Raw genomic sequence first — 10,333 nt, forward strand, 5'->3', positions numbered from 1 at the left:
AAGCTTGTACTGAGAAAAGCAACACTGATCTCAGTTCTAACAGTGCTTTCACACGTAGCAAACAAGTGCTTGACTTTACGAACAAACGCATTTGCGTTTCTTACTAAAGCTTTCGTGAAATTAATAAACTTCCGAAAGAACGCGATTATCTTTCAAAGGAAAGCTTGTACTGAGAAAAGCAACACTGATCTAACAGTGCTTTCACACGTAGCAAACTAGTGCTTTTCCTTACAAAGAAACGGATGTGCGTTTCTTACTAAAGTTTCCTTGAAATTAATAAACTTCCGAAAGAACGCGATTATCTTTCAAAGTAAAGCTTGTACTGAGAAAAGCAACACTGATCTCAGTTCTTACAGTGCTTTCACACGTAGCAAACAACTGCTTGTCTTCAAAAAGAAACGCATGTGCGTTTCTTACTAAAGCTTTGGTGAAATTAATAAACTTCCAAAAGAACGCGATTATCTTTCAAAGTAAAGCTTGTACTGAGAAAAGCAACACTGATCTCAGTTCTAACAGTGCTTTCACACATAGCAAACAAGTGCTTGTCTTTACAAAGAAACGCATGTGCGTTTCTCATTAAAGCTTTCGTGAAATTAATAAACTTCCGAAAGAACGCGATTATCTTTCAAAGGAAAGCTTGTACTGAGAAAAGCAACACTGATCTCAGTTCTAACAGTGCTTTCACACGTAGCAAACATATGCTTGTGTTGACAAAGAAACGCATTTGCGTTTCTTCTTACTAAAGCTTTCGTGAAATTAATAAACTTCGAAATGAAAGCGATTATCTTTCAAAGTAAAGCTTGTACTGAGAAAAGCAACACTGATCTCAGTTCTACCAGTGCTTTCACGCATAGCAAACAAGTGCTTGTCTTTACAAGAAACGCATGTGCGTTTCTTACTAAAGCTTTCGTGAAATTAATAAACTTCCGAAAGAACGCGATTATCTTTCAAAGGAAAGCTTGTACTGAGAAAAGCAACACTGATCTAAGTTCTAACAGTGCTTTCACACGTAGCAAACAACTGCTTGACTTCACAAAGAAACGCATGTGCGTTTCTTACTAAAGCTTTCGTGAAATTAATAAACTTTCGAAAGAAATCGATTATCTTTCAAAGTAAAGCTTGTACTGAGAAAAGCAACACTGATCTCAGTTCTAACAGTGCTTTCACACGTAGCAAACAACTGCTTGTCTTTACATAGACACATATGTGCGTTTTTTACTAAAGCTTTTGTGAAATTAATAAACTTTCTAAAGTACGCGATTATCTTGCAAAGTAAAGCTTGTACTGAGAAAAGCAACCCTGATCTCAGTTCTAACAGTGCTTTCACACGTAGCAAACAAGTGCTTGACTTTACGAACAAACGCATTTGCGTTTCTTACTAAAGCTTTCGTGAAATTAATAAACTTTCCAAAGGACGCGATTATCTTTCAAAGTAAAGCTTGTACTGAGAAAAGCAACACTGATCTAAGTTCTAACAGTGCTTTCACATGTAGCAAACTAGTGCTTGTCTTTTCAAAGAAACGCATGTGCGTTTCTTACTAATGCTTTGGTGAATTTAATAAACTTCCCAAAGAACGCGATTATCTTTCAAAGTAAAGCTTGTACTGAGAAAAGCAACCCTGATCTCAGTTCTAACAGTGCTTTCACACGTAGCAAACAACTGCTTGTCTTTACAAAGAAACGCATGTGCGTTTCTTACTAAAGCTTTCGTGAAATTAATAAACTTTCCAAAGGACGCGATTATCTTTCAAAGTAAAGCTTGTACTGAGAAAAGCAACACTGATCTCAGTTCTAACAGTGCTTTCACACGTAGCAAACAACTGCTTGTCTTTACATAGACACATATGTGCGTTTTTTACTAAAGCTTTCGTGAAATTAATAAACTTTCTAAAGAACGCAATTATCTTTCAAAGTAAAGCTTGTACTGAGAAAATCAACACTGATCTCAGTTCTAACAGTGTTTCACACGTAGCAAACAAGTGCTTGACTTTACGAACAAACGCATTTGCGTTTCTTACTAAAGCTTTCGTGAAATTAATAAACTTTCCAAAGGACGCGATTATCTTTCAAAGTAAAGCTTGTACTGAGAAAAGCAACACTGATCTAAGTTCTAACAGTGCTTTCACATGTAGCAAACTAGTGCTTGTCTTTTCAAAGAAACGCATGTGCGTTTCTTACTAATGCTTTGGTGAATTTAATAAACTTCCCAAAGAACGCGATTATCTTTCAAAGTAAAGCTTGTACTGAGAAAAGCAACCCTGATCTCAGTTCTAACAGTGCTTTCACACGTAGCAAACAACTGCTTGTCTTTACAAAGAAACGCATGTGCGTTTCTTACTAAAGCTTTCGTGAAATTAATAAACTTTCGAAAGAACGCGATTATCTTTCAAAGTAAAGCTTGTACTGAGAAAAGCAACACTGATCTCAGTTCTAACAGTGCTTTCACATGTAGCAAACTAGTGCTTGCTTTTACGAAGAAACGCATGTGCGTTTCTTACTAAAGCTTTCGTGAAATTAATAAACTTCCGAAAGAACGCGATTATCTTTCAAAGGAAAGCTTGTACTGAGAAAAGCAACACTGATCTCAGTTCTATCAGTGCTTTCACACGTAGCAAACTAGTGCTTGTCTTTACAAAGAAACGCATGTGCGTTTCTTACTAAAGCTTTGGTGAAATTAATAAACTTCCAAAAGAACGCGATTATCTTTCAAAGTAAAGCTTGTACTTAGAAAAGCAACACTGATCTCAGTTCTAACAGTGCTTTCACACATAGCAAACAAATGCTTGTCTTGACAAAGAAACGCATTTGCGTTTCTTCTTACTAAAGCTTTCGTGAAATTAATAAACTTCGAAATGAAAGCGATTATCTTTCAAAGTAAAGCTTGTACTGAGAAAAGCAACACTGATCTCAGTTCTAACAGTGCTTTCACACGTAGTAAACAACTGCTTTTCTTTACAAAGAAACGCATGTGCGTTTGTTACTAAAGCTTTCGTGAAATTAATAATCTTTCGAAAGAACGTGATTATCTTTCAAAGTAAAGCTTGTACTGAGAAAAGCAACACTGATCTCAGTTCTAACAGTGCTTTCACATGTAGCAAACTAGTGCTTGCTTCTACGAAGAAACGCATGTGCGTTTCTTACTAAAGCTTTCGTGAAATTAATAAAATTCTGAAAGAACGCGATTATCTTGCAAAGTAAAGCTTGTACTGAGAAAAGCAACACTGATCTCAGTTCTAACAGTGCTTTCACACGTAGCAAACAATGCTTGTCTTTACAAAGAAACGCATGTGCGTTTCTTACTAAAGCTTTCGTGAAATTAATAAACATCCGAAAGAACACTATTATCTTTCAAAGTAAAGCTTGTACTGAGAAAAGCAACACTGATCTCAGTTCTAACAGTGCTTTCACAAATAGCAAACAAGTTTTGTCTTTACAAAGAAACGCATGTGCGTTTCTTACTAAAGCTTTCGTGAAATTAATAAACTTCCGAAAGAACGCGATTATCTTTCAAAGGAAAGCTTGTACTGAGAAAATCAACACTGATCTCAGTTCTAACAGTGTTTCACACGTAGCAAACAAGTGCTTGACTTTACGAAAAAACGCATTTGCGTTTCTTACTAAAGCTTTCGTGAAATTAATAAACTTCCGAAAGAACGCGATTATCTGTCAAAGGAAAGCTTGTACTGAGAAAAGCAACACTGATCTCAGTTCTAACAGTGCTTTCACATGTAGCAAACTAGTGCTTGTCTTTACAAAGAAACGCATGTGCGTTTATTACTAAAGCTTTGGTGAATTTAATAAACTTCCCAAAGAACGCGATTATCTTTCAAAGTAAAGCTTGTACTGAGAAAAGCAACCCTGATCTCAGTTCTAACAGTGCTTTCACACGTAGCAAACAACTGCTTGTCTTTACAAAGAAACGCATGTGCGTTTCTTACTAAAGCTTTCGTGAAATTAATAAACTTTCCAAAGGACGCGATTATCTTTCAAAGTAAAGCTTGTACTGAGAAAAGCAACACTGATCTCAGTTCTAACAGTGCTTTCACATGTAGCAAACTAGTGCTTGCTTTTACGAAGAAACGCATGTGCGTTTCTTACTAAAGCTTTCGTGAAATTAATAAACTTCCGAAAGAACGCGATTATCTTTCAAAGGAAAGCTTGTACTGAGAAAAGCAACACTGATCTCAGTTCTAACAGTGCTTTCACACGTAGCAAACTAGTGCTTGTCTTTACAAAGAAACGCATGTGCGTTTCTTACTAAAGCTTTGGTGAAATTAATAAACTTCCAAAAGAACGCGATTATCTTTCAAAGTAAAGCTTGTACTTAGAAAAGCAACACTGATCTCAGTTCTAATAGTGCTTTCACACATAGCAAACAACTGCTTGTCTTCACAAAGAAACGCATGTGCGTTTCTTATTAAAGCTTTCGTGAAATTAATAAACTTTCGAATGAGGGCGATTATCTTTCAAAGTAAAGCTTGTACTGAGAAAAGCAACACTGATCTCAGTTCTAACAGTGCTTTCACACATAGCAAACAAATGCTTGTCTTGACAAAGAAACGCATTTGCGTTTCTTCTTACTAAAGCTTTCGTGAAATTAATAAACTTCGAAATGAAAGCGATTATCTTTCAAAGTAAAGCTTGTACTGAGAAAAGCAACACTGATCTCAGTTCTAACAGTGCTTTCACACGTAGTAAACAACTGCTTTTCTTTACAAAGAAACGCATGTGCGTTTGTTACTAAAGCTTTCGTGAAATTAATAAACTTTCGAAAGAACGTGATTATCTTTCAAAGTAAAGCTTGTACTGAGAAAAGCAACACTGATCTCAGTTCTAACAGTGCTTTCACATGTAGCAAACTAGTGCTTGCTTCTACGAAGAAACGCATGTGCGTTTCTTACTAAAGCTTTCGTGAAATTAATAAAATTCTGAAAGAACGCGATTATCTTGCAAAGTAAAGCTTGTACTGAGAAAAGCAACACTGATCTCAGTTCTAACAGTGCTTTCACACGTAGCAAACAATGCTTGTCTTTACAAAGAAACGCATGTGCGTTTCTTACTAAAGCTTTCGTGAAATTAATAAACATCCGAAAGAACACTATTATCTTTCAAAGTAAAGCTTGTACTGAGAAAAGCAACACTGATCTCAGTTCTAACAGTGCTTTCACACATAGCAAACAAGTTTTGTCTTTACAAAGAAACGCATGTGCGTTTCTTACTAAAGCTTTCGTGAAATTAATAAACTTCCGAAAGAACGTGATTATCTTTCAAAGGAAAGCTTGTACTGAGAAAAGCAACACTGATCTAAGTTCTAACAGTGCTTTCACACGTAGCAAACAAGTGCTTGTCTTTACAAAGAAACGCATGTACGTTTCTTACTAAAGCTTTCGTGAAATTAATAAACTTCCGAAAGAACGCGATTATCTTTCAAAGTAAAGCTTGTACTGAGAAAAGCAACACTGATCTAAGTTCTAACAGTGCTTTCACATGTAGCAAACTAGTGCTTGTCTTTACAAAGAAACGCATGTGCGTTTCTTACTAAAGCTTTGGTGAATTTAATAAACTTCCCAAAGAACGCGATTATCTTTCAAAGTAAAGCTTGTACTGAGAAAAGCAACCCTGATCTCAGTTCTAACAGTGCTTTCACACGTAGCAAACAACTGCTTGTCTTTACAAAGAAACGCATGTGCGTTTCTTACTAAAGCTTTCGTGAAATTAATAAACTTTCCAAAGGACGCGATTATCTTTCAAAGTAAAGCTTGTACTGAGAAAAGCAACACTGATCTCAGTTCTAACAGTGCTTTCACATGTAGCAAACTAGTGCTTGCTTTTACGAAGAAACGCATGTGCGTTTCTTACTAAAGCTTTCGTGAAATTAATAAACTTCCGAAAGAACGCGATTATCTTTCAAAGGAAAGCTTGTACTGAGAAAAGCAACACTGATCTCAGTTCTAACAGTGCTTTCACACGTAGCAAACTAGTGCTTGTCTTTACAAAGAAACGCATGTGCGTTTCTTACTAAAGCTTTGGTGAAATTAATAAACTTCCAAAAGAACGCGATTATCTTTCAAAGTAAAGCTTGTACTTAGAAAAGCAACACTGATCTCAGTTCTAATAGTGCTTTCACACATAGCAAACAACTGCTTGTCTTCACAAAGAAACGCATGTGCGTTTCTTATTAAAGCTTTCGTGAAATTAATAAACTTTCGAATGAGGGCGATTATCTTTCAAAGTAAAGCTTGTACTGAGAAAAGCAACACTGATCTCAGTTCTAACAGTGCTTTCACACATAGCAAACAAATGCTTGTCTTGACAAAGAAACGCATTTGCGTTTCTTCTTACTAAAGCTTTCGTGAAATTAATAAACTTCGAAATGAAAGCGATTATCTTTCAAAGTAAAGCTTGTACTGAGAAAAGCAACACTGATCTCAGTTCTAACAGTGCTTTCACACGTAGTAAACAACTGCTTTTCTTTACAAAGAAACGCATGTGCGTTTGTTACTAAAGCTTTCGTGAAATTAATAAACTTTCGAAAGAACGTGATTATCTTTCAAAGTAAAGCTTGTACTGAGAAAAGCAACACTGATCTCAGTTCTAACAGTGCTTTCACATGTAGCAAACTAGTGCTTGCTTCTACGAAGAAACGCATGTGCGTTTCTTACTAAAGCTTTCGTGAAATTAATAAAATTCTGAAAGAACGCGATTATCTTGCAAAGTAAAGCTTGTACTGAGAAAAGCAACACTGATCTCAGTTCTAACAGTGCTTTCACACGTAGCAAACAATGCTTGTCTTTACAAAGAAACGCATGTGCGTTTCTTACTAAAGCTTTCGTGAAATTAATAAACATCCGAAAGAACACTATTATCTTTCAAAGTAAAGCTTGTACTGAGAAAAGCAACACTGATCTCAGTTCTAACAGTGCTTTCACACATAGCAAACAAGTTTTGTCTTTACAAAGAAACGCATGTGCGTTTCTTACTAAAGCTTTCGTGAAATTAATAAACTTCCGAAAGAACGTGATTATCTTTCAAAGGAAAGCTTGTACTGAGAAAAGCAACACTGATCTAAGTTCTAACAGTGCTTTCACACGTAGCAAACAAGTGCTTGTCTTTACAAAGAAACGCATGTACGTTTCTTACTAAAGCTTTCGTGAAATTAATAAACTTCCGAAAGAACGCGATTATCTTTCAAAGTAAAGCTTGTACTGAGAAAAGCAACACTGATCTCAGTTCTAACAGTGCTTTCACACGTAGCAAACAACTGCTTGACTTCACAAAGAAACGCCTGTGCGTTTCTTACTAAAGCTTTCGTGAAATTAATAAACTTTCGAAAGAAATCGATTATCTTTCAAAGTAAAGCTTGTACTGAGAAAAGCAACACTGATCTCAGTTCTAACAGTGCTTTCACACGTAGCAAACAAGTGCTTGTCTTTACAAAGAAACGCATGTGTGTTTCTTACCAAAGCTTTCGTGAAATTAATAAACTTCCGAAAGAACACGATTATCTTTCAAAGTAAAGCTTGTACTGAGAAAAGCAACACTGATCTCAGTTCTAACAGTGCTTTCACCCGTAGCAAACAAGTGCTTGTCTTTACAAACAAACGCATGTGCGTTTCTTACTAAATCTTTCGTGAAATTAATAAACTTCCGAAAGAACGCGATTATCTTTCAAAGGAAAGCTTGTACTGAGAAAAGCAACACTGATCTAAGTTCTAACAGTGCTTTCACACGTAGCAAACAACTGCTTGACTTCACAAAGAAACGCATGTGCGTTTCTTACTAAAGCTTTCGTGAAATTAATAAACTTTCGAAAGAAATCGATTATCTTTCAAAGTAAAGCTTGTACTGAGAAAAGCAACACTGATCTCAGTTCTAACAGTGCTTTCACACGTAGCAAACAACTGCTTGTCTTTACATAGACACATATGTGCGTTTTTTACTAAAGCTTTTGTGAAATTAATAAACTTTCTAAAGAACGCGATTATCTTTCAAAGTAAAGCTTGTACTGAGGAAAGCAACACTGATCTCAGTTCTAACAGTGCTTTCACTCGTAGCAAACACCTGCTTGTCTTTACAAAGAAACACATTTTCGTTTCTTACTAAAGCTTTTGTTAAATTAATAAACTTCCGAAAGAACCCGATTATCTTTCAAAGTACAGCTTGTACAGAGAAAAGCAACACTATTCTCAGTTCTAACAGTGATTTCACACGTAGCAAACAACTGCTTGTCTTTACAAAGAAACGCATGTGCGTTTCTTACTAAAGCTTTGGTGAAATTAATAAACTTCCGAAAGAACGCGATTATCTTTCAAAGGAAAGCTTGTACTGAGAAAAGCAACACTGATCTAAGTTCTAACAGTGCTTTCACACGTAGCAAACAACTGCTTGTCTTCACAAAGAAACGCATGTGCGTTACTTACTAAAGCTTTCGTGAAATTAATAAACTTTCGAAAGAAATCGATTATCTTTCAAAGTAAAGCTTGTACTGAGAAAAGCAACACTGATCTCAGTTCTAACAGTGCTTTCACACGTAGCAAACAACTGCTTGTCTTTACATAGACACATATGTGCGTTTTTTACTAAAGCTTTTGTGAAATTAATAAACTTTCTAAAGTACGCGATTATCTTTCAAAGTAAAGCTTGTACTGAGAAAATCAACACTGATCTCAGTTCTAACAGTGTTTCACACGTAGCAAACAAGTGCTTGACTTTACGAACAAACGCATTTGCGTTTCTTACTAAAGCTTTCGTGAAATTAATAAACTTCCGAAAGAACGCGATTATCTGTCAAAGGAAAGCTTGTACTGAGAAAGCAACACTGATCTAAGTTCTAACAGTGCTTTCACATGTAGCAAACTAGTGCTTGTCTTTACAAAGAAACGCATGTGCGTTTCTTACTAAAGCTTTGGTGAAATTAATAAACTTCCGAAAGAACGCGATTATCTTTCAAAGTAAAGCTTGTACTGAGAAAAGCAACACTGATCTCAGTTCTAACAGTGCTTTCACACGTAGCAAACAACTGCTTGTCTTTACAAAGAAACGCATGTGCGTTTCTTACTAAAGCTTTCGTGAAATTAATAAACTTTCGAAAGAACGCGATTATCTTTCAAAGGAAAGCTTGTACTGAGAAAAGCAACACTGATCTCAGTTCTAACAGTGCTTTCACATGTAGCAAACTAGTGCTTGCTTTTACGAAGAAACGCATGTGCGTTTCTTACTAAAGCTTTCGTGAAATTAATAAACTTCCGAAAGAACGCGATTATCTTTCAAAGGAAAGCTTGTACTGAGAAAAGCAACACTGATCTCAGTTCTAACAGTGCTTTCACACGTAGCAAACTAGTGCTTGTCTTTACAAAGAAACGCATGTGCGTTTCTTACTAAAGCTTTGGTGAAATTAATAAACTTCCAAAAGAACGCGATTATCTTTCAAAGTAAAGCTTGTACTTAGAAAAGCAACCCTGATCTCAGTTCTAATAGTGCTTTCACACACAGCAAACAACTGCTTGTCTTCACAAAGAAACGCATGTGCGTTTCTTATTAAAGCTTTCGTGAAATTAATAAACTTTCGAATGAGGGCGATTATCTTTCAAAGTAAAGCTTGTACTGAGAAAAGCAACACTGATCTCAGTTCTAACAGTGCTTTCACACATAGCAAACAAATGCTTGTCTTGACAAAGAAACGCATTTGCGTTTCTTCTTACTAAAGCTTTCGTGAAATTAATAAACTTCGAAATGAAAGCGATTATCTTTCAAAGTAAAGCTTGTACTGAGAAAAGCAACACTGATCTCAGTTCTAACAGTGCTTTCACACGTAGTAAACAACTGCTTTTCTTTACAAAGAAACGCATGTGCGTTTGTTACTAAAGCTTTCGTGAAATTAATAAACTTTCGAAAGAACGTGATTATCTTTCAAAGTAAAGCTTGTACTGAGAAAAGCAACACTGATCTCAGTTCTAACAGTGCTTTCACACGTAGCAAACAAGTGCTTGACTTTACGAACAATCGCGTTTGCGTTTCTTACTAAAGCTTTCGTGAAATTAATAAACTTCCGAAAGAACGCGATTATCTTTCAAAGTAACGCTTGTACTGAGAAAAGCAACACTGATCTAAGTTCTAACAGTGCTTTCACATGTAGCAAACTAGTGCTTGTCTTTACAAAGAAACGCATGTGCGTTTCTTACTAAAGCTTTGGTGAATTTAATAAACTTCCCAAAGAACGCGATTATCTTTCAAAGTAAAGCTTGTACTGAGAAAAGCAACCCTGATCTCAGTTCTAACAGTGCTTTCACACGTAGCAAACAACTGCTTGTCTTTACAAAGAAACGCATGTGCG

This window comes from Chionomys nivalis, chromosome 21 (assembly GCF_950005125.1).
Source record: "Chionomys nivalis chromosome 21, mChiNiv1.1, whole genome shotgun sequence".
Classification (NCBI taxonomy): domain Eukaryota; kingdom Metazoa; phylum Chordata; class Mammalia; order Rodentia; family Cricetidae; genus Chionomys; species Chionomys nivalis.